At 36.2% G+C, this 21,806-nt stretch overlaps 2 long non-coding RNA genes across 2 annotated transcripts; one reads left to right on the top strand and one right to left on the bottom strand.

Annotated features, from left to right (window-relative positions):
* Window positions 1-785: 785 nt before the first annotated feature.
* Window positions 786-1,874, bottom strand: LOC126910748 (uncharacterized). The gene is made up of 3 exons (XR_007705357.1): window positions 1,659-1,874; window positions 1,008-1,230; window positions 786-930 (listed from the first exon to the last, which is right to left on the bottom strand). It is a non-coding gene; the product is annotated as an uncharacterized LOC126910748 (long non-coding RNA).
* A 978-nt stretch (window positions 1,875-2,852) lies between these two features.
* On the top strand, window positions 2,853-10,985 carry LOC126910747 (uncharacterized). Its single transcript, XR_007705356.1, has 3 exons — window positions 2,853-3,053; window positions 3,457-4,965; window positions 10,781-10,985. It is a non-coding gene; the product is annotated as an uncharacterized LOC126910747 (long non-coding RNA).
* The last annotated feature ends 10,821 nt before the right edge of the window (window positions 10,986-21,806 follow it).

Here is a 21,806-nt window from a genome sequence, read left to right as displayed (position 1 = left end):
AGAATGATATTGCCACAGATGGAAAAAGGAGCAAAGGGCGACAACCAAAGCGTTGGGAAGATGACCTAAGGAGAACTGCTGGACCAGAACATATGAGAATTGCGAGGGATAGAGAAAAGTGGAAATCTTTCGATGAAGCCAATGTCGAAGATCAAGCTGGACATTAAAGTACCGATGCATAATAATAGTAAATGAAACGTAAAGTTGTAACTTCAGTAATAAAGGCTCATTTATTATTTTGTTTTATTTTCAATCGATAGTCAATATAATTTTAAAACATGTTTTATTGTGTGTTTAACTAACGCCGACTTTCTTCATTGTTATCTATTTAACTGGTAAAAATTATGTTCACATTGTTTACCGATAAGGAATGGCGTAAACTATACATAAACTAATGATTATAGAAATCACGAGATACATGCCATTGTTTTATGAGGATTTCTATCGGTTATAGCTATTCCACCATCAGATCCTGACTTGAGACCATGAAACTTAATGGCAAATGCTCCTCTTTTCAAACAAAAGCATAATTTACTATCAATACCTCTTCAAGTAACTCCTTACTTTTGAAGAGTTATACCTTCCATCATCAGCTCAGCTACATGAGATGATTAGTTTGACAAAGTTTTCCAAATTGTATTGTAATATTTATGTAGTATATGTATTTGTTTAGCTGTAGGTATTTCAAATTATATATGTTTATAATACTATGTACTTATTAATTATTCAATTATATATCAATTATATATGTAGTAAGTATACATATACATAATATATACACATTATTTTGAGATTGTGTTCTGGATTCGCACCAACCAGTAGTTACATATCTTTGCTTCGTCAAAATCTAATCTTTGCTGCACTCAAAAACTCCCTTTAAAGGAGACCTAATGATGTTACAGCCAGCCCTTCTGCAACACCACCTAAAGCCTATCTTATAATAGTAATTGGTATTATAATTTTACATACTAATCATATTTTTTCATAATAATTTTAATTATACTAACCTGTGAGGTGATATCCATTATTTTATAACTTCTTGTATTCTGTGGTCATGTGCAGTGTAATTATTAACTTTATGAGGATTAGCTTTTTTGCTTTGAAGGGAGCATCCACAGTAAACACACACTTTTTTAAATACTATACAAGTCTCTTCACTTCTTGCTTGTTTATTCTCTAAATTGGCATAGGCTACATTCCAGCAAGGTATATCAAGTTGCTTTTAGTTACCTGAAACAAAAATGTAACATTAGAATAGACTTAAAAGTTGTAGTACTTACCTACAATTGAAAATATAATTTTACAATTCAATTATATCATTTATTACCTATGAGCCTGTTCCTTTATCTATGCCTCAAAGTTCCAAACACAAACAATTTGCACTTTTTATATTGTACAATAACTCAATAAGCATTTACAAATTTAGTAATGGGTTGAGGATTTTAATCTCTTGGGCCTCATAACTCATTATGAATGTCGCATAAGCAACCCACTTTATAAAATAGTTTGCTTAACTGCTTAAATATATTATACACAATAGAAAATACATTGTGTGTCACGTAGATCTGCGTTTCGGCACACGACGAGAGAATTCTAAAGGCATTGAGCAACACGGAGGGTACTTTTAAAAAGTTACTTAAATAAAATTATCGGCTTACCGTTTAAGGTGCGACCCATAGAAAATATGAAATCGTCTTCTAATTTAAATTTTCTAATCCCATCACAGTGGTCTGGTTCAATCCCACAACACAGATTCATGATGTCGGTTTATTCAGTTGAAAACAACAACAATCAACATATGAATGAGATACCCGCCAAAAAATTTTGTGACAACTGACAATCTAACTTTTTGATAGTTTTGTTATATCGTCTGATTTGAGTGTGACCACTGACCAGCTTTTTGGAATTACCTATAAAAAGAGCGACGATGTATCAATTCTCAATCAATCCAATCAAAGTCAGCAAATTCCCACGTGACTTCGGATTATTACAAACACTGTGTCCATCTGTAGTCTTTAGGATTTTCTTCAAACAAATACTTAAAATGGATAAATACCAAGTAAAAAAAAAAACTTTTTGGAAAAGTAAATCTCCATTTTTATAATGTTTTAATTCTTTATTGTAATTTTCAAACACATGAACACCCTATAAAGTGGCTTCTTCTCCCACGAAGAAGATTTGTAAGTTTGATCACCACCTTTTGCTCAATACATACGTGTTGGCGATTTCAAACTTATAATGTAATTACATTATAAGTACATTACATTATAATGTAATTACATTATAAGTTTGAGTGAGTGAAACCTGGGTTAAATAATTATTTAACCCAGGTTTCATACATTTCTGTCTAAATAATCTTACAAAGTAAAAGGTACTTTCTAAGATTAGAACCCACACCCTCATTTAAGCGAGCGCTTATAATCTTCGCGCCATCACAACATAATCTATAAAATAATGTAAATCAATAGGTATTCAATAAACTGCGTTTAAAACAAATGACTTCAAACTTTATTTCGAGTGCTAAGCACGAAAACTATCGAGAAAGTATCGGAGTGCCAAGCGCGAATAACTATCGGACCGGTTAACAATGGAAGTCAGTACATATTGTAAAACCTAAGTGTACCTGTTCCTAAGTGTGACAAATACTTACCCAAAAAGCGCATAAAATTGGTTCTGCCAATTGCGCACAATCATCGGGGTCAAACGTCAGGTCAAACTAAAACTTCTTATTTTTAAGTCGATTATAAAATATTATGAGATTTTAGGTGTGCTTAAAAAACTTTGGGATTAATTTTGATGAGCGTTGGTAACATTGCATTTGTCATTGTCAACTTGTCAATTTTGTCAGCAACTTTATTGGTTGTCTACCGTTGTAACTTTCGAATTAGTTAAATTACTTTACTTCTATTCTATTTTATTTTAAATATAAGTTTTGAAGTTTAATATCAAATCAAATGAGATTTAAATTACAAAAAACGAAGTAAAGATAAAGTGTCTGACGCATGCTGAAGAAAGAGTAAAGGATGTATGTATTTAGAATTTAATCTTCATGTGTAAGTAAATAGCTAGTTAAATAAACAATAAAAAAAAAACTAACTATAGAAGTGTTCAGTGAATATTCTTAGGCTCCCTAAAATACTTGCCAACTCTAAAGTTTCGTCATGTTTCGTTGTTTCTTGAAAGTTTCTCGTATAGTTGGCAATAGTTAATGTGTTTCATTAAATAGTGGGTATGTTGACAATATAAGGGGAATAAATTGTGAAGACTTAAAGTGAAATGAAGAGAATATAGATGGGAAAACATCATAAAAAGTAAAGACTTGTGTAAATGTAGCAAATGCGAGCTTTTTTCTTTTTTCTTTGCTGTGAAATCTTTATTCTTATGCCACCAACATTAAAAAAAAACATTCATGATTAATACCTATATCCTTTTTGTTTCATTGTCACTTTGTTTCAGATTGTTGATTTTGTCTTCTTCACATTATTGACTCACCGCTATGGGATACAGCATCAGAGAAGAATTTTGTTTTTCTTCAGAAATAAATTTATATTGGCTGCCATATAAGCCTATCATGATATCAAGTTTCAACAAAAGCGTAACCTATGTTGATGAGCCTTCCTGAAAGCAGCTTGATGCTTGATGAGATGAGTAAAATCTTCCAAAGTGAATCAGTGACACTAATTTAACCGAGATTAGCTTCCTTGCTAGATTGAGGGTGGATTTCCACCGGAGATGTGCTAGGTAGCTATGCTACAAAGATGTAATAACTAAGCTGAAATAATGTGACCATTTCCATTGATGTTAAGCTATGTAGCTGTGCAAGGACGATGCGCAGCTGAAGCAACATATGAACAGTAGGGAAGGCTTCCATAGCATGAATCTTACCAATTAAAAATCATCGCTTAGCTTAGTCTGTTTCCACCAGTGCTATGTTATGTGTACCAATGAATATGATTGGTGGAAGCCAAATGCATCCACAGCAACGTAGCATGTCTCTCTGGTGGAAAACACCCTGAAGATGTAGAAAGATGAACATGCTGTTATAATAACTTATGACTTTCAGTGTGTTTTGCATATTAGCTTTTTGTATTTTCCATATTGCATGCTTGTCAATCAGCGTGGCCTGCAAATTAAAGTTTGCTTCCAACTTGCTTATCTGCATAATTAAATCTAATCATTTTTTTATGGAACACCAGAGTAGCCACAGGTGCGTTGCCAACCTTTTAAAAAGGAGTTTGCTCTAGGATTTCTATGTAAACTGTGTATCTGCGGGCTAAGTTTATTGAGTTTTGAGATTAATAATTAGTTCTGAGTTGTGGTGTGGCACAGTTGGCGCTGCTTGGTCGTGGTCAAATAAACTCTGTAGAACTTTATACTTTATACATTGTGGGTAGTTTTGTGATCTTTTAACTTAGAAAAATGAGAGGTCTATTAGTTTTAGATAGTATTTGTTATATTATTATTTATCTCTTTATTTATATTTATATATTAAAATAAACATAATATTTATTTATATTAAATATAAAATTTAAACATATAAAATGTTATATTACAATACCTTTTTATTTATTTATTTTAATACATATACAATTGTTTTGTGTTCATTGTTTAATTTTTTTTTAATCTTTATTAAATCAATTGAAGGGTTAAACACCAGTTGGTGCTGCTTGGTCGTTTTGGTAAGTTAAGACATTGTAGTCTTGTATTTAGCAAATATTTCATTTAATGTTGTTATTCAGACTGAAGGTCGTCCATTTTGGTCATATTTTGATACTATTGGCACATGTGTTTACCTATATGTAAGTACTAAGTAGTCATTGCCATGTGTAGGTATAGACATGTTTTACCAAAACCAAAATGTATGAGGCAAAAGAAACACAAACAAGGAGATTTTCAAAATAGACAAACGAATAGTTTTAAAACATAATTTTATTATAACAAATTAATAAGATTACAACTATGTAGGTATTGGATGATTTCAGGTAATCCTCAGGCTTCCAACGGCGGTATGTCGTTATCACCGAGCGTTGAATGTTGCAAATTCTGCATCGTCTTCATCTTCTGAAGATGATTCATTTATTGCACTCCTCTTTTTTTAGGTTTTCATCCCTTACCTAATATTTTTTTGACAAATTTTCCTTTCCTTTTGCAAAAGTTTCTTTAAAAGGTTAAAGAAACTGTTGCATTTGTTCTATAAGAATTTAATTTAGTTGTTTTCTTGTTGTAGTTGCGATTGTTTTTCTTGCATATCTTCTTATTTTTTTTTTGTTATTTATTCTTCTAAGAAACTTTTATAAGGCGTGCTTGTAAGAATCACTGTGGGAACCCAAGCTTTTCATGCTAAAAGACGTGGACGCAATTGGAGATGTCAAAGGGCAGCTATTGTCTCTACAAAAAATGTTACAAGATGTGTGGGCGGCTTCTGCAAAATTCTAAAATGTGTTAAATTATTTTAATGTGTTTAAATTATTTTCTGTGTTGTCTAAATGTGTTTTTAAAATACCTATGGACGTTTTCACGTATGTATAAAGACACAAATCAATTTTATTCAATTAAAATATTTATTAAACTTTCCACAAGTTTTATGAAATCATCTCAACATTTTTCTGAATCAAAGTTGAGACGTCTGCGGACTTTTAAAAAAGCTGCATACTTCTCGTATTGTATTTTTGGTGTCGTTGGAGTTATGGCGCTTCCACGCAGCGGTTATATAACGTTATACAACAATGTGTAACAATAACATTTGTGTTTAAACAAATTGTAACAGTGGTTGTAGAGTATGTTACATGCTGTTATAAATGTTACACAATGTTGTATAACGTTATATAACCGCTGTGTGGGAGCACCATTACACAGCTACTCGTATACGTCGCAGGAACAGGCACCATTCCCACATATGGCGTCGCATTCAAATCTGGAATAAAAGAGTATTTGTTAGAATATACTTGGACTGAATACTTGCAAGGACTAATATATGAAAGTAAGCAAAATGTAAGTGTGTACTTACTAAGGTATATGTGTACACAAATCACATGAATAATTAGAAAATAAACGTACCTTGGCATCTTTCCTCCATATTTTGTTCCACTTCTTCAGTGTTTTCCGTCTCGACAGTGACGTAGTACGCAACTTCCATTTTTAGAAGATTCTTTGTTTGTGGTGAAAGTTCTCGTCCTCGTGTTTAACAAATTGTCATTCAAACCATGGACAGTTATGTATGATTTTAAGAAATATTATCTTCATTATCATCGCTGTCGCACTCGTTGTTATCGTCACATTCCTGCTTACTGTCGCTGGTTTCCATTAATTCTTCGCTGTTTTCTGACTCCACTCGTGTAGTGGGACCTTTAGAAGTTGGTCCCAACGTACTTAGAAGGTAAATTCATAATAATCTTACCCTTCCGTTAACTATGTTTTTCAATGTTATATTTTTTGCCACTGATTTTTCTGTTCGTTCTTTTAATTTTCTGGCATATCGAAGTTGATGCGCCTACACACCTTAATGTAACCCACACCGTTTTTGTGACGTGTTTTGGGTGTCGTCCGAATTGGCTTCTCTATGATGATATTGCCGGTATCACCGCAGGAAGCCTCAGCAACAGGCGCCATTGTTGCACATGACGTCGCTTTGGGACTTTCCTCCATATTTTGTTCTGCTACTTCTTCTTCAATGTTGTCTGTCTCGACAGTGACGTAGTATGCAACTTCCATTTTAGATGCTTTCTGTCTCACGATCAAAGAGCTTATGGAAATGGATTTAACTTTGACGCTACTTATACTACACACTACTAGCGTCGTTAATTACTCCTACAATTGATTTCAAGAAACCATTTCCTAACAGTTACGTATGAACAATGGAAAATGGAGAAGAAAGGTACAAACTGATTCCAAGAAACATTTCATCATTACCTGTTTCCTAACAGTTACGTATGAACAATGGAAAATGGAGAAGAAAGGTTCTACATAATTAGCTTATCAGTCGTCCGATCGTTTCTTTGAATTAGTATTGTGTATTATCCAGTTCCATTGTGTTGTGATACGTGTGTTAAAGCATGTTCGTGAGTGTCGGTACACCGCTGGAAGGTAGTAACCTTTTTTATTAATATATCATGTTGCAGTAGGTCCGTGTGACACATATGAAGTTCAGACAATTCAATTTTCAGTTTGGTGTTTTTATTAATAATGTTTGTCACTTGTACTTCACTATCGTCTCGTTCCTGCAGCAGTTGGTTACACAGGTGCTTGGATGACTTCAACTCCTTCAGTGCTGCTCTCAATTTGCATTGAGTTTCCTTAGCTCTGGTCATCATACTGAATATGGATAAAGAGACTTCTCTTCCCTCAACCGTTCAACTTTCACTCTCGGTTCCAGGCACTCTTATCAGTTGCCGATGTCTCCAGTCATCGCCAGTCCTGCTATTGTAGCAACTACGAGGAAGTAAACACTGGTATTCTTAATTTTTGTCCTCAAGCGTTCATCAACAATCACGAAATCAATCATATTCCTTTCTGTATGCCTCTGCCAAGTACACATGTGGATCTTCTTGTGACTAAGTGTTGTGTTGGTCACAACAAGTTCTTTTTCGACACATGTATCCAGGTGACATACCCCATTCTTGTTCACTCTTTCATCTCCAGATTGCCCTAGAACTCTTTGAAATTTGAGACGTCTGCGTACTTTTATTAAAGCTTCATAATTATGGTAATTTTCTTTTGGTGTCGTTGGAGTTACACCGCTACTCGTGTACGTCCCAGGAACAGGCACCATTCCTTTTGCCTACGCGTGGATATTCCTATCAAAATTAATCTCAATATTATTGAATCTGTTTCTAATATGACAAGAAAGAAAGAAAAACAGTTTATTTGCACCGTTACAAAATAATGCATGCAAAACAAGGTAATAATTTGAAAGTAAATAAATTGTTGTTTGTGCCGTATTCCTTATACGGCACAAAAAGGCCAGTACTCAGCTAAAATGCCACGCTGATTTAGCCAGTAGTATACAAATCAAAAATCATAATAATTCTACCACACTGAGGCTGTACAGTGTTGAGAAAAAAAAATGTTTAAGAAAATAATTATAGTAGTCGTATCTGCCAATGGTCTCATAGCCAAAGAGCCTCGATCAACACCTGAGTAGGCTAATGTTACATGGTTGCTTCGAGGGCCTGATGTCTCAACGCTTATGTTGCAGTCTTATAAATGTGAAAGTTGTCCTAAAATACATCTTACGTGGTGTTAGGATTAGGGGGTTAGGTTAACGTTTTTTGACTATCTGTTAAATAGAAACTGTCATATAATTGTAGCCCTGAAAAGGGCTTTTGTTTTTGCGAAACCGCCACCGATTCAATTCTAAGTTTTTTTTTAAATTTATCATTTCAACCTTTTTAATCCCAATGCACTTGGAAGGTAAATACATAATAATATTTCCTTCCATTTACTGTACTTTCCATTGTTCACTTATTTGCCACTGATTTAGTTTTCTAAGCTTTCTTTTAATTTTCTGGCGTCTCAAAATTGATGCGCCTACACGCCTTGATGTACCCCGCTCCGTTCTTGTGGCGTATTTTTGGTGTCGGCCGAATTGGCTTCTCTACAATGATATTGCCGGTATCACCGCAGGAAGCCTCAGCAACAGGCGCCATTGTTACACATGACGTCGCATTGGGACTTTCCTCCATAAGTTGTACATGTACTACTTCTTCAATGGTTTCTTCCGACTCGACAGTCACGTAGTACGCTACTTCCATTTTTAGATGCTTTCTGTCTCACGGTCAAAGAGCTTATGAAAATGGATTTACTTTTGGCGCTATTTATAGCACACAAACCATTGTCGTTATTTAACCCTACAATTGATTCCAAGAAACCATCATTACAATGGATAAATGGATGAATGGATAAACAATGGAAAATGGAGAAGAAAGGTTCTACATAATTAGCTTATCAGTCGTCGGATACGATCATTTCTTTGAATTAGTATTGTGTTTTATCCAGTTCCATTGTGTTGTGATACGTGTGTTAAAACATGTTCGCGAGTGTCGGTACACGGCTGGAAGGTAGTAACCTTTTTTATTAATGTATCATGTTGCAGTAGGTCCGTGTGACACATAATATGAAGTTCAGCCAATTCAGTTGATGAAAAACTGTCTCTTCTCAGTCAATCCGTGGCCGATGTCTCCAGTCATCGCCAGTCCTGCTGTTGTAGCAACTACAAGGAAGTGATCGTTTCCGGCATTCGTGGTCGGGTAAACCCTGGTATCTTAAATTTTTGTCCTCAAGCGTTCATCAACAATCACAAAATCAACCATACTCCTTTCTGTATGCCTCTGCCATGTTCGCATGTGAATCTTCTTGTGACTAAATGTTGTGTTGGTCACAACAAGTTTCTTTTCGATTTCGATACACGTATCCAGGAGACATGCCCCATTCTCGTTGACTCTTTCATCTCCAAATCGCCCTAGGATTTTATTTTCTTTTCCATTGCGTACCACCCTAACCCATGCATTAAAATCCTCAAGCATGCTTATTCTTTCATATATATCTCCGTAAGTTATCCCAGAATTCTTTCCTCACCAAATTGGCTTTTACATGTCTGGGGTGTAAGCATTGACTATAAATAATCTGATGGAGCCAATTTTAAGGCGGATCCGAAGTATTCTGGGACTTACACATTCATACCCTTTGACATTCATTCATTCTTTCCGATAGAATAACTCCCACTGCCTGGCTGCCTCTCTGGGAACTTGCAACCCTTGACCTTGCGGTGCTGGTAGCGCGCTCCTTGGCGGCGACTTACCCTTTCAGGTCTATTTGGCCATCCGCCCCGTCTGGCTTGCGCTAGAGACGCCCTTTATTGGCGTTGAGTCTCTACGAATGCTTCGTGGGAACTCGATTTGGCCTTGGCTAGCTTCCGACAACGAAACATGGTCAGGTCGGCCCTGAGAAGGGTCGTTGGGTTCGCCCTGAGAAGGCGTTTTGTAAAGAAGCGCCTGGAGACGTCCCACAAAGGCTTCGGCATCGAAGAAGACAATTTGCACGCAACCGCAATTTAAGACGTACGAATGAAAGCGCTCGGTATCCGCCGGTTTGCCACTCCGTCACGGTGGTTAGACACGACGTTGTCCGAGGATCACTACGAGGAAGTCAGCGTAATGCATACCGTCACCTAGCTCAAGGGAGAAAAAATTGCAAAACTATGCATTAATCTCCTAATGTTTCAAATAGTATTGTGTAGGTATTTTGTGCTGTGGGTCTCACAACCAAGTAATTTTACTAAGTATATTCTGTTATATTTAGCCTGTGTTTTGGTAAGTAAACTCATTGCAGTCTGTAAAAAAAAAATCTTGCCAAGTATAGGGTTAAGCAAAGATTTCATTTAATGTTATTTATTCCGACTAAAGTTCCGGAATTAAATTATTTTAAAGTTTGTCTAGCTGTTTTCAGTTTTTTTTTTAATTTGCTGCCATCTTTAGCCTGTGTTTTGGTTAGTAAAGTCATTGCAGTCTTGTATTTAAGCAAAGATTTCATTTAATGTTGTTATTCAGACTGAAGGTCGTCCATTTTGGTCATATTTTGATACTATTGGCACATGTGTTTACCTACATGTAAGTACTAAGTAGCCATTGTGTTATCTATGTGCATAGTTTATAGATATGTTTTACCAAAACCAAAATATGTGAGGCAAAAGAAACACAAATAAGAAGATTTTCAAAATTAGACAAACGAATAGTTTTAAAACATAATTTTATTATAATAAATTAATAAGATTACAACTATGTAGGTATTAGATGATTTCAGGTAATCCTCAGGCTTCCAACGGCGGTATGTCGTTATCACGGTGGGTAGAATGTTCTCGCAGTCTTCTACTTCATCTAGTGTTTCGACTACCACAGTCTCGGCGTCGGAGTCAGCAACATCTTCATTATCATTGCTGTCGCACTCGTTGTTGTTATCGACACAGTCCTGCTCACTGTCGCTGGTTTCCATTTATTTATAGTCTTCGCTATTCTCAGACCACGCTCGTGCAGTGGACCCAGATGTTAGTCCCAACGTACTTGGAAGGTAAATATAATATATTATAATATTCCCTTCTGTACACCTTACTTCCCTTTATTACATTGTTTATTACGAATTCTTTTTTTCGTCTGTTCTTTTAATTGTCTGGCATATCAAAATTGATACGCCTACACACTTTAATCAAACCCGCACCGTTCTTGTAGCGTATTTTGGGTGTAGTCCTAATTGGCTTCTCTACGATGACATTGCCAGTATCACCGCAGGAAGCCTCAGCAACAGGCGCCATTGTTGCACATGCAGTCGCATTGAGACTCTCCTCCATATTTTCTTCTTCAATGTTTTCTTCAGTCTCGACAGTGACGTAGCACGCCACTTCCATATTTAAATGCTTGTTATCTTGTTCCTCGGGCAAATCGAAGTTGATACGTCGCCCTCTGATATATTTCACACGCTTCTTTGGTGTCGCAGTTATAGGCTTCTCTGCGGGACAATTTCCACTATCTCCTCTGATGTCTTCCTCATCGCCAGCATTGGTGCTACCAGAATCACAGCTTTCGGGGGATTCAGGAGAATCGTCCACTGTAGCCGTCACCTGTAGTTCTCCGGCTTCTTCAATATTTTCCGTCTCGACCGTAACGTAATAGGCAACTTCCATTTTGATGCGTAGTTGTTCACGAACAATGAGTTTATGAAAAATAAATTAAATTGGGACGCTACTTATACGTCACTTAATTACTGCATTAATTAAGTAATGAGATGATACTCAGAAATCCTAATTATCTATTCGAGTATGAATTAATTGTTACCTATAACTATAACAATGCAAAAGAAAGTCCTTACCTAATTAGCTAATGGGTTTTCTTATCACTGTGCTTTGTATTGTTTTATCTGTATAAATCTATTATCTAGTATTGTCTTTAGAATTTCGATCGTTAATATGTTTGTATTGATAGTCAGGTTAAACTACTGTCATACTGTTTGCTATAAAATCACGTTATCTGTTTTGCCGGGACGACTCGCCTATTTTTAGAATTTACAACTCCTTAACGTCGTTTCTTTTGTGAAGTAGCAGTATTATCTTCACGATTAGAAGTAATCGAATCGCTGTCGGAACTCTCTGGAATAGTTCTACCCAATTGCCGCTGATAATCAGGATCATTGTCGTCTGGAGAAAAATCACCAGACAATAAAAAGGATCGCGATCTTGTAAAATGTGTATATTCTTTCATAGGGTAATTCAAATTAATTTCAAATAATTGACTCGGAAGATAGTAACACCGTGTCAGTTAATCTGTGCTCATCTTGAGAAGAAACCACTTCACGTTGCTGAGTACCTTGTTTCACACAGTATTCGCATTAGACGATGAAGAACTTGAACTGGTACTAGAGGAACTTGAATTAGAACTAGAAGATGAAGATCGCCTGTATCCCTTAGATGGCCCTGCCTGATCTTCAGTATTATCTTGTAATGGTATTATCAGCTTAGGTGAAGAGGTACTTCTGGATGTGGTACCTACTTAGTTTCATAATTTGCAACTTCATTTTCTCTATTATTAAGTGCCAGACCTAAAATTCTATTACTGCGTCCATTTATTTTTGGCATAGTTACTAAGTCTGGTATGATTAGAATTTCCTTAAATATAGGATTGCTCCACAACGAAATTTTGGGGGTACGGCATCTCTTCGCTCGCTGCAGCTAGATTTTCTGTACAGTGATTTTGATTAATTTTAAAATTAAATGCCTTATTAAGAATCACTCAACCTTACACAAATCTCTAGCTGACCTAATTGACAGATTTACTCTTGAGAATTTTCTATATTTTATTTTCTGTAAGTTCCACTAAACGTTGTTGGTAAAATAAATATGTGTGTGAAAATAAAAATTAATACCTAAAACCACGCACACACGCAATGGAGCTATGCTGCCGTAACCGAACGTATCAGGGATCAAGATTTAATAGTGTCTAAATGTGTTAAAATACCTATGGACGTTTTGAAATGTAACAGAAACAAATCAATTTTCTTCAACCAAAATATTTATTAAATTTTTCCAATTTTTTTTTAAATACATTATCTCAACTTGTTTTCACATCAAAATTGAGATGTAGCTGGACGAAAGCTGCATAATTCTCGTATTGTATTTTTGGCGTTGGTGGAGTATCACAGCTCTACTTCACAGGAACAGACACCATATATGTCCCACATATGGCGTCGCAGCTAAATCTGAAATGAAAATATATTTGTTAGAATAAACTTAGATTGAATTCTTGAACCAATTACATAAACTTCATTACAGATATACCTAAAGCACAAGGTAAGTGTGTACTTACCTAAACTATATGTGAACATAATTAATTACATTGATAATATAAAAACCAACGTACCTTCGCTTCTTTCCTTCATATTTTGTACTTCTTCAATATTTTCTATTTCGACAAAAAAATTGTTTTAAAACATAATTTTATTATAATAAATTAAATGTAGGTATTAGATGATTTGAGGTAATCCTCAGGCTTTTAACGGCGTTATCACCGCGGGTAGTATGTTCTCGCAGTTTTCTACTTCATCTAGTGTTTCCATCTTCAAGCATTCATCAACAATCACGAAATCAATCATATTCCTTTCTGTATGCCTCTGCCATGTACACATGTGGATCTTCTTGTAACTAAGTGTTGTGTTGGTCACAACAAGTTTCTTTTCGACACATGTATCCAGGTGACATACCCCATTCTTGTTCACTCTTTCATCTCCAAATTGCCCTAGAACTCTTTGAAAATTGAGACATCTGCGTACTTTTATTAAAGCTTCATAATTATGGTAATTTTCTTTTGGTGTCGTTGGAGTTACACCGCTACTCGTGTACGTCTCAGGAACAGGCACCATTCCTTTTGCCTACGCGTGGATATTCCTATCAAAATTAATCTCAATATCATTGAATCTGTTTCTAATATGACAAGAAAGAAAGAAAAACAGTTTATTTGCACCGTTACAAAATAATGCATGCAAAACAAGGTAATAATTTGAAAGTAAATAAATTGTTGTTTGTGCCGTATTCCTTATACGGCACAAAAAGGCCAGTACTCAGCTAAAATGCCACGCTGATTTAGCCAGTAGTATACAAATCAAAGTTATAATAATTCTACCACAGTGATGCTGCACAGTGTTGAGAAAAAAAGAATGAAATGTTAAAGAAAATAATAATAATAGTCGTATCTGTCAATGGTCTCATAGCCAAAAAGCCTCAATCAACACCTGAGTAGGCTAACGTTAGATGGTAGGGTCAAAGACCTGATGCCTTAACGCTAATCTTCCATTTTAGAAAAAGTATAAATGTGAAAGTTGTCCTAAAATACATCTTACGTGGTGTTAGGATTAGGGGTTAGGTTAACGTTTTTTGACTATCTGTTAAATAGAAACTGTCACATAATTGTAGCCCTGAAAAGGGCTTTTGTTTTTGCGAATTCGCCACCGATTCAATTTTAAGTGTTATTTTAAATCCATCATTTTTACTTTTTTACATATCAAAATTGAGACGTCTGCGTACTTTTAAAAATTATGGTATTTTTCTTTTGGTGTCGTTGGAGTTACACCGCTACTCGTGTACGTCCCAGGAACAGGCACCATTCCCACATATGGCGTCGCATTCAAATCTGGAATAAAAGAGTATTTGTTAGAATATACTTGGACCGAATGCTTGAAAGGGCAAATTACATGAACTCCATTACAGATATACATAAAGCACAAGGTAAGTATGTACTTACTAAGGTATATGTGTACACAAATCACATGAATAATTGGAAAACAAACGTACCTTGGCATCTTTCCTCTACTTCCACTTCTTCAACGTTTTCCGTCTCGACGGTGACATAATACGCAACTTCCATTTTGAGATGCTTTCGGTCTCGCGATCAAAGAGCTAATGAAAATGGATTTACTTTTGGCGCTACTTAAGCACACATATCACATAACCTCTCTTCTCTCTCTTTCTCCCAAGAAACCATCATTATCTATTTCCTGATAGTTAGGTATGAACAATGGAAAATGGAGAAGAAAGGTTCTACATACTTGCTTATCAGTTGATCGTTTCTTTGAATTAGTATTGTGTATTACTATTGTCGAGTTCCAATTATTGTGATACGTGTGTTTAAGCATGTTCATGAGTGTCGGTGCACTGCTGCTCTCTGTCGGGTTCATTTAAAGTATCGTGAATCTTAGAGCTACATGGATGATTTCTATATTCGCCATGGCATCTCTTAGGTATACTTCCATTTTCACAGAGATTTATGAGATCTTTATATTTGACAACTGAAATTGATATTCTACAACCGTATAACTGTTTTACGATATCTATATCTAGTCGCCCATTATAATAAGTATGCTACCTAAACTAGATGTTCGTGTAGTGGTGACAATAGGTTATAGTTAAGATAATACTCACCAATTACATAGAAAATATTGCTCGAACAATAGAGGGTTAATGCTTTATTAGCGTGGTAAACAAGACCAGAGTTTTATCAGTAAGAAGATAACAAAAATGTAGACAACCAATCACCGCTCGAGTTTTGAGTTTGATAAAGAAAAGGGAAAAATCAAAGCGAAAAGAAAACTTGTTATTTGTAATGGGACTTTTTTCCTGCTGGTATTTTCTCATACGTGCCATGGTAATTGTAGGCCTACGCGTGGATATTCCTAGAAAAGAAAGAAAAACAGTTTATTTGCACCGTTACAAAATAATGCATGTATAACAAGGTAATAATTTAAAAGTAAATAAATAAGGAATACGACATAAAAAGGCCAGTGCTTAGCTAAAATACCACGCTGATTTAGCCAGTAGTATACAAATCAAAAATCATAATAATTCTACCACTGTGATGCTGTACAGTGTTGAGAAAAAAAGAATGAAATGTTTAAGAAAATAATAATAATAGTCGTATCTGCCAATGGTCTCATAGCCAAAAAGCCTCGATCAACACCTGAGTACGCTAACGTTACATGGTTGGGTCAAGGGCCTGATGCCTTAACGCTTATGTTCCAGTCTTAGAAATAGTATAAATGTGAACGTTGTCCTAAAATACATCTTACGTGGTGTTAGGATTAGGGGGTTAGGTTAACGTTTTTTGACTATCTGTTAAACAGAAACTGCCATATAATTGTAGCCCTGAAAAGGGCTTTTGTTTACGCGAAACCGCCACCAATTCAATTTTAAGTTTTTTTTAAATTTATCAGTTCAACCTTTTTAATCCCAATGCACTTGGAAGGTAAATACATAATAATATTTCCTTCCATTTACCGTACTTTTCATTGTTCATTTATTTGCCACTGATTTAGTTCTCTAAGCTTTCTTTTAATTTTCTGGCGTCTCAAAATTGATGCGCCTACACGCCTTGATGTACCCCGCTCCGTTCTTGTGGCGTATTTTGGGTGTCGTCCGAATTGGCTTCTCTATGATGACATTGCTGGGATCACGACTGGAAGCCTCAGCAACAGGCACCGTTGTTATACATGACGTCGCATTGGGACTTTCCTCCATAAGTTGTACATGTACTACTTCTTCAATGGTTTCTTCCGACTCGACAGTAACGTAGTACGCAACTTCCATTTTTAGATGCTTTCTGTCTCACGATCAAAGAGCTAATGAAAATGGATTTACTTTTGGCGCTATTTATAGCACACATAACCACTGTCGTTATTTAAACCTACAATTGATTCCAAGAAACCATCATTACCTATTTCCTGATAGTTAGGTACGAACAATGGAAAATGGAGAAGAAAGGTTCTACATAATTAGCTTATCAGTCGTCGGATACGATCATTTCTTTGAATTAGTATTGTGTATTATCCAGTTCCATTGTGTTGTGATACGTGTGTTAAAGCATGTTCGTGAGTGTCGGTGCACGGCTATATATTAATGTATCATGTTGCAGTAGGTCCGTGTGATACATAATATGAAGTTCAGTCAATTCAGTTTTCAGTTTGGTGTTTTTATTAATAATGTTTGTCACTTGTACTTCACTATCATCTCGTTCCTGCAGCAGTTAGTTACACAGGTACTTGGATAACTCCAACTCAGGTACTTGGAAACTTCAGTGCTGCCCTCAATTTGCATTCAGTTTACTTTGTTCTCGTCATCATACTAAATATTGATGAAAAAATGTCTCTTCTCAGTCAATCCGTGGCCGATGTCTCCAGTCATCGCCAGTCCTGCTGTTGTAGCAACTACAAGGAAGTGATCGTTTCCGGCATTCGTGGTCCGGTAAACCCTGGTATTCTTAATTTTTGTCCTCAAGCGTGCATCAACAATCACAAAATCAACCATATTCCTTTCTGTATGCCTCTGCCATGTACGCATGTGGATCTTCTTGTGACTAAATTTTGTGTTGGTCACAACAAGTTTTTTTTTTATTTTTAATGGTATTATCAGCTTAGGCGAAGAGGTACTTCTGGATGTGGTACCCACTTAGTTTTATAATTTGCAACTTCATTTTCTTTATTCTTAAGTGCCAGACTTAAAATTTTATTACTGCGTCCATTTATTTTTGGCATAGTTACTAAGTCTGGAATGATTCGAATTCCTTAAATATAGGGTTGCTCCACAACGAAATTTTGCGGGTACGGCATCTCTTCGCTCGCTGCAGCTAAATTTTCTGTACAGTGATCTTGATTAATCATTTTAAAATCAAATGCCTTATCAAGAATCTCTCACCCTTATACAAATCTCTAGCTGACCTAATTGACAGATATTTTACTCTTGACAATTTTTTATATTTTATTTTCTGTAAGTTCCAATAAAAACTGTTGGTAAAATAAATATGTGTGAAAATAGAAATTAATACCTAAACGCATGTTTTGTATTGTATGTTTGTGGATGTGTGTAATGTCTGGACACACGCAATGGAGCTATGCTGCCGTAACGATGAAGATTTAATAGCAGTGCCTAAATATGTTAAAATACTTATGGACGTTTTCACGTATAAAAGAAACAAATCAATTTTCTTCAACCAAAATATTTATTCAATTTTCCAATTTTTTTTTAAATACGTTATCTCAACTTGTTTTCACATCAAAATTAAGACGTAGCTGGACGAAAGCTGCATAATTCTCGTATTGTATTTTTGGCGTTGGTGGAGTATCACAGCTCTACGTCACAGGAACAGGCACCATTCCCACATATTGCGTCGCAGTTAAATCTGGAATGAAATTATATTTGTTAGAATAAACTTAGATTGAATTCTTGAACCAATTACATAAACTTCATTACAGATATACCTAAAGCACAAGGTAAGTGTGTACTTACCTAAGCTATATGTGAACACGAATTACATTAATAATAATCCTCAGGCTTTTAACGGCGTTATCACCGTGGGTAGTATGTTCTCGCAGTCTTCCACTTCATCTAGTGTTTCGACTACCGCAGTCTCGGCGTCGGAGTCAGCAACATCTTCATTATCATTGCTGTCGCACTCGTTGTTGTTATCGTCACAGTCCTGCTCACTGTCGCTGGTTTCCATTAATTCTTCGCTGTTTTCTGACTCCACTCGTGCAGTGGGACTATTAGAAGTTAGTCCCAACGTACTTGGAAGGTAAATATAATAATCTTCCCTTCTGTATACCGTACTTCCCATTGTTTTATTATTTGCCACTGATTTTGTTTTCACTCCGTTCTTTTAATTTTCTGGCGTCTCAAAATTGATGCGCCTACACGCCTTGATGTACCCCGCTCCGTTCTTGTGGCGTATTTTGGGTGTCGTCCGAATTGGCTTCTCTATGATGACATTGCCGGTATCGCAGTTAGAAGCCTCAACCACAGGCGCCATTATTGCACATGACGCTGCATTGGGACTCTCCTCCATATTATGTTCCATTTCTTCTTCGATGGTCGCTTCAGTCTCGACAGTGACATAGTATGCAACTTCCATTTTAGATGCTTTCTGTCTCACGATCAAAGAGCTTATGAAAAAGGATTTAACTTTGACGCTACTTATACTACACAACTGCTGTCGTTAATTAACCCTATAATGAATACCAAGAAGTCATCAGTATTTATTTTCTCATGGTTAAGTATGAACAATGGAAAATGGAGAAGAAAGGTTCTACATAATTAGCTTATCAGTCGTCAGATCGTTTCTTTGAATTAGTATTGTGTATTACTATTGTCTAGTTCCAGTTGTGATACGTGTGTTAAAGCATGTTCGTGAGTGTCGGTACACCGCTGGAAGGTAGTAACCTTTTTTATTAATGTATCATGTTGCAGTAGGTCCGTGTGACACATGAAGTTCAGACAATTCAATTTTCAGTTTTGTGTTTTTATTAATAATGTTTGTCACTTCTACTTCACTATCGTCTCGTTCCTGCAGCAGTTGGTTGTACAGCTGCATGGATGACTTCAACTCCTTCAGTGCTGCTCTCAATTTGCATTGAGTTCACTTTGCTTTGGTCATCATACTAAATATTGATGAAAATTGGAATAATTGGATTATATACAATAGCTTAAAAGTGGGGACCTATAATTGGCTGCATGTTACATAAGTCGTTTTATAATTATTTAATGTTAATGCTGTTAGTCCTTCAAATATTAAATAAATAAATAAAAATGTCTTTTCTCAGTCAATCCGTGGCCGATGTCTCCAGTACATCGCCAGTCCTGCTGTTGTAGCAACTACGAGGAAGTGATCGCTTCCGACATTCGTGTCCCGTAAACCCTGGTATCCTCAATTTTTGTCCTCAAGCGTTCATCAACAATCACAAAATCAACCATACTCCTTTCTGTATGCCTCAGCCATGTACGCATGTGGAAGATCCACATGCGTACATGGCAGAGGCATGTTCAATGTTCTCGCAGTCTTCTACTTCATCTAGTGTTTCGACTATCGCAGTCTCGGCGTCGGAGTCACCAACATCTTCATTATCATTGCTGTCGCACTCGTTGTTGTTATCGACACAGTCCTGCTCACTGTCGCTGGTTTCCATTAATTCTTCGCTATTCTCTGACTCCACTCGTGCAGTGGGACTATTAGAAGTTAGTCCCAACGTACTTGGAAGGTAAATAAAATATATTATAACCCCTTCCGCATACCGTACTTCCCATTGTTATATTGTTTGTAACAAATTCTCTTGTTTGTCTGTCCTTTTAATTTTCTGGCGCATCAAGTTGATACGCTTACACACCTTAATGTAACTCCGTTCTTGTGGCGTATTTTGGGCGTCGTCCGTATTGGCTTCTCTATGATGATATTGCCGGGATCACAACTAGCAGCCTCAGCAGCAAGCGCCATTGTTGCACATGACGTCGTTTTGGGATTTTCCTTCATATGTTGTATCTCTACTACTTCTTCAATAGTTTCTTCCGTCTCAACAGTGAGGTAGTACGCGATTTCCATTTTTAGATGCTTTCTGTCTCACGATCAAAGAGCTTATGGAAATGATTTTAACTTTGACGCTACTTATACTACACATAACTAATGTCGTTAATTAACCCTACAATTGATTCCAAGAAACCAAGAAACCACATCATTAGGGGAAGGTGGTACAAAATGATCCCCTTAAGGGAAAACAGCTCTATAACTTGTATTTACAACATTAAGATAAACTTAAAACCTTAAATGGGTAGCTATTTTAACGAACTACAAATTGAATATGCGTCGAGTCTTTTTTTAACAAAGTCCTCTTAGTTACCAGTACAATTTAACGTCTTGATCATTATAATAATAGTTCAATTTACGCTGTCATTTCAGTCTTAACTGTTTCCGAGCTCTAGCAAAGGGATTATCAGCAGAAAAATCACAAGTGAATTCGTCAGCACTCAGATATACAGTTGTATATCTCTCAAGTTATCCCAGTATTCTTCTGTCACCCCACTGGGCTTTGACATGTCTTGGGCGTAGGCGAGCCAAGCGAAGCGCAAGGGCACTACCTACCTTTTCTCGAAGCGAGCAACTACGAGGAAGTGATCGCTTCCGACATTCGTGTCCCGTAAACCCTGGTATCCTCAATTTTTGTCCTCAAGCGTTCATCAACAATCACAAAATCAGTATACAGTTGTATATCTCTCAAGTTATCCCAGAATTCTTCTGTAACTCTGGGCGTAAACACTGACTACAAATAATCTGGTCAAGCCAATTTTGAGGCAGATCTAAAGTATTCTGGGGTTCACACGTTCATATCCTTTCACATTGATTCATTATTTCAGAGAGAATAACTCCCACTCCCTGGCTGCCTCTCTGGGAACTTGCAACACTAGACAAGTAGGCAAAGTATTGGCCATGGGTGGTAGCTGTACAATCTTTCTCATATTCATCATCTTACATATATCGCTCGTTGCTCGAGACACCAGCAACCGTCGATATTGTTATTTTCCGCCGGAGGCGATAACTTAGGAAAATGGTGAAGATCGAAACCGCCACCGATTAAATTTAAAGTTTTTTTTAAATTCATCATCTCAATCTTTTTACATATCAAAATTGAGACGTCTGCGTACTTTTATTAAAGCTTCATAATTATGGTAATTTTCTTTTGGTGTCGTTGGAGTTACACCGCTACTCGTGTACGTCCCAGGAACAGGCACCATTCCTTTTGCCTACGCGTGGATATTCCTATCAAAATTAATCTCAATATCATTGAATCTGTTTCTAATATGAAAAGAAAGAAAAACAGATTATTTGCACCGTTACAAAATAATGCATGTATAACAAGGTAATAATTTAAAAGTAAATAAATAAGGAATACGACATAAAAAGGCCAGTGCTTAGCCAAAATACCACGCTGATTTAGCCAGTAGTATACAATTCAAAAAT

Source organism: Spodoptera frugiperda, chromosome 6 (assembly GCF_023101765.2).
Source record: "Spodoptera frugiperda isolate SF20-4 chromosome 6, AGI-APGP_CSIRO_Sfru_2.0, whole genome shotgun sequence".
Taxonomy (NCBI): Eukaryota; Metazoa; Arthropoda; class Insecta; order Lepidoptera; family Noctuidae; genus Spodoptera; species Spodoptera frugiperda.
This window is presented reverse-complemented; position numbering and strand designations above follow the sequence as displayed.